At 61.5% G+C, this 3,854-nt stretch overlaps 1 pseudogene; it reads left to right on the top strand.

The window, feature by feature from the left end:
- The first annotated feature begins 256 nt into the window (after positions 1 to 256).
- LOC101447885 (HLA class I histocompatibility antigen, A alpha chain-like) lies at positions 257 to 3,096 on the top strand (annotated as a pseudogene).
- Positions 3,097 to 3,854: the final 758 nt, after the last annotated feature.

Raw genomic sequence — 3,854 nt, 5'->3', positions numbered from 1 at the left:
CGGGTCTCAGCTCCCAGAGTCTCGCCCGAGGCTGGCGTGTGGGGCGGGGAGGTTGTGCTGGAGGTTCCTGGTCCCCGCAGTTTCACTTCTCCCGCCCGAGTCAGGTCCTTCAGCCCCGACCCTCGTGACGCGCGCCCAGGGCTCCCTCCCACTGCGGGCCCGGTTCTGGAGAAGCCAATCGCCGGCCCCGCGGCCCATCCAGAGCCCCGCCCCGACCCGCCCGGACTCAGGTTCCTCCAGACCCGGGGATGCGGCCATGGCGCCGGGGGCCCTCCTCCTGCTGGCTCTCGGGGGCCCTGGCCCTGACCCAGACCCGGGCGGGTGAGTGCGGGGTCGGGGGGCGCTGCCCAGGAGGTGGGCGAGGGGACCTCAGAGGGGAAGGAGCCCGGAAGCCGCGTCCCCCCCACGCTGACGGCCGTCCCTCTTCTGCCCCCGAAGATACCACTCCGTGAGGTATTTTCGAACCGCCGTCCTGGCCCGAGCGCGGGGACACCCACTACGTCTCCCTGGCTACGTGGACGACACGCAGTTCGTGCGGTTCGACAGCGACGCGGCGAGTCCGAGGTTGGAGCCGCGGGCGCCGTGGGTGGAGCAGGAGGGGCCCGAGTACTGGGGGGAGCAGACGCGGAGGGCCAAGCACCAAGCGCAGACCTCCAGGGTGAACCTGCGGACCCTGCGCGGCTACTACAACCAGAGCGAGGCCGGTGAGCCACGCGGGGCCCGGGGGTCCGCGCACGACCGGGATCCCCAGAACCGGCCGGGGTCGCCCCGAGTCTCGGGTCCCCACTGCACCCCGAGGCCGCGGGACCCGGGACCCCCACCCGGGAGGGACTTCTCTGTTTCGTTTTCAGTTTAGACCAGACCGGACCGAGGAGTCAGCGCCGGGGGTGGAGTGAGCAGGTGGACGGAGGAAAATACGGGAAGGAGCCAACGGTGGTGGCCCGTGGTGGGCGGGACCTGGTGGGCAGGGCTGACCATGGGGGCGGGGCCAGGGTCTCACACCCTCCAGGTGATGTCTGGCTGCGACGTGGGCCCCGACGGGCGTCTCCTCCGCGGGTACCTTCAATTTGCCTACTACGGCGCCGACTACATCGCCAACGAGGACCTGCGCTCCTGGACGGCGGCGGACACGGCGGCGCAGATCACCCGGCGCAAGTGGGAGGCGGCCGGCTATGCAGAGCGCTACAGAGCCTACCTGGAGGGCACCTGCGTGGAGTGGCTGCAGAGACACCTGGAGAGGGGGATGGAGACGCTGCTGCGCACAGGCATGGGGGGCGGGGCCCCGCAACCCCAAATGTCCTGTCCATTCCTGGAGGGCCCGTGAGCGCTGCTAGAAAGTCCAGGAGAGAAATGGAAAGTCCTTAAGTTTCTGACCTTCCTGCAGACCCCCCAAAAACACACATGACCCTCCACCCCTTCTCTGACCGTGGGGTCACCCTAAGGTGCTGGGCCCTGGGCTTCTACCCCGCGGAGATCACGCTGACCTGGCAGCGGGACGGGGAGGACCAGACCCAGGACATGGAGTTTGTGGAGACCAGGCCTGCAGGGGACGGAACCTTCCAGAAGTGGGCGGCTGTGGTGGTGCCTTCTGGGGAGGAAGAGAGATACACCTGCCATGTGCAGCACCAGGGACTGCCTGAGCCCCTCACCCTGAGATGGGGTAAGTGGGACGAGGTGGGGGCCTCTTCTAGGGAAGCAGGAGCCCTTCTGAGCTCCTCCAGAGGGTCAGGGCTGAGCCTGGGGTCAGGGCCCCTGACCTTCCCCCCTTCTCAGAGCGGCCTTCCCAGCCCCCCATCCTCATGGTGGGAATGGTGGCTGCCCTGGTCATCCTTGGAGTGTCCGTGGTGGCTGCAGTTCTGATCTGGAGGAGGAAGAGCTCAGGTAGGGAAGGGGCGGGTCTGAGGTTTCTTGTCCAGGGGGGTTTTCCAGCCCGGGTAGCCATGTGCCCTGCCCCTTCCTGGTGCCGTGAAGCCCCTCCTCACACACGTGCCATCCAGTCTGGGCCTGTTACTACACTTACTTTATAAACCTGTGAGAGAAGTAGGACAATGTCCCCAGTGATGACATGGAGGCCCCTGTTCCCAGCAGTCAGAGGGAAGGGGCTGCTGAGGACAGATCTCCAGGAGGGCAGAGGGTTCAGCCCCAGACATCTCCTACCTCGTGTTTCCTGATCCTGCCCCAGGTTTGCAGTCACAGTTCTGGAAACTTCCCTGGATCTAGGACTAGTTCTCAGGACCTCATGTCCTGCTCTCACCAGTTGTTTTTCCACAGGTGGAAAAGGAGGAAGCTACACTCAGGCTGCTTGTAAGTGGGGGACGGACGGGGAGGTAGTGTGGAGGGTCAAGGCTGACCTGAGGCTTTGGGGAGTGTAGACGGAGCCCATGGGGCAGCTCACCCCATCACTCCTTGACTCACATCTCCCTGTGGCTCTGACCAGACCCTGTGTTTGTTCCTCTCCAGCCAGTGACAGTGCCCAGGGCTCTGTGTCTCTCGAGGCTTCTAAAGGTGAGACCCTGGAGAGGGCCTGAAAGGGGAGAGGGGTTGGGCCAAGAGGACACACCTGGGTGCTGGGGATTCCTTGGACATAGACATGAGGACTGTGGAGGGCTGGTCATGACGTCAGCATTTACAGAGACGACCTGAAGGTGCTCTTGATTGTTTTCTTCTGTAGCGTGACAAAGCTGCCTCGTGGGGGACGGAGAGATTCCAGAGCTGTTCACGCCCCTCGTGTGACTTCAAGACCCCCTTCCTTTGGGATGTAAAGATTTTTCTTCCTCAGCTGGCATCCTGTGTCTGCATTCCTGCTGTATACTGGAGGATGGGGAGGTAGCTTGCCCCCTGCCCCTCACATCCCCCACACTGACCTGTGATCCCTGCCCTGTTCTGCTCAGGAGAGTTGGGTGTGGAGTGTCCGCAGCTCTGTCTTACTTCATGGTGTGCTGAGCTGCCCCCTCCTGCTTCCCTTGAAAATGTGAACCTGGTATGATTTTGCTTTTTCAAACTCTTGATACTAGAAGGAATTGATGAATCCATTGAGGGAGAGGAAGATTCTTAAATGAGAGAGAGAAAATAAATTGTCCTGAGAATCTTCCAGAACCCATGTGTCTGCTGTGCTGAGAGCTGCTGTGAGGAGCCAATGGTGGACAGACCTGTGTCCAGTCAGTGCTCTGTCCGTGTGGGCTTCACACTGAGGAGGATCGACGTTTTGACTTTACCTCTTGGTGGTTTGGTCCTTCTCTGCTGCCTGCTCTCCCTCTCTGCCCTTACCCAGCTCCACTGGCCCCAATGCTGGCTGCAGCCCAAGCCCATAGATCTGTAGAGCAGACCCTAGAGTAGATCCACAGGTGGGCAGTGGGGTCTTAGCTTGGATTGCTCTTTCTTGGAGGGAGTTGAAACTGTGCTGTAGTCACAGGGCAGGTGGAGGGGAGGCGGGGAGAGCAGCACTTCTGAGGACAGTCCTGGTGGTCTCAGTGTCAAGTGAGTGGAGGTTGTGCCATCGCTGCCAGGAGACCACAGCTCTGTTAGGAAAGGCACTGGGGGGGAGGGTCCTCACTGACCACTCCTGCACCTGGTATTTGTGGAGGACTGTATAGGACACTCCTTCTTAGCTTCTGGGAGACATTTGTGAACTAAAAACAGCTAAAAATCTGGCCTCAGTGCAAGGGAAGTTGCAGTGTGAACTCGGGGGGTCAGTGTGGATCTCACTGTAGCTGTGACCTTTGAGGAAACCTTGAAGGTCATGAGGGGTATGTCCATGAGGATGTCTGGGAACCCAGCAGTGTGTCACAGTGGGCAGGGGTGGCCTGGGGTTCTAAGAAGAGCAGGACGCCAGAGTGGCTGCAGCAGCGTCATGG

The sequence above is a fragment of the Dasypus novemcinctus genome, chromosome 22, assembly GCF_030445035.2.
Source record: "Dasypus novemcinctus isolate mDasNov1 chromosome 22, mDasNov1.1.hap2, whole genome shotgun sequence".
Taxonomy (NCBI): Eukaryota; Metazoa; Chordata; class Mammalia; order Cingulata; family Dasypodidae; genus Dasypus; species Dasypus novemcinctus.
Note: the sequence above shows the minus strand (reverse complement) of the source record. Positions and strands in the feature narration are given on the sequence as shown.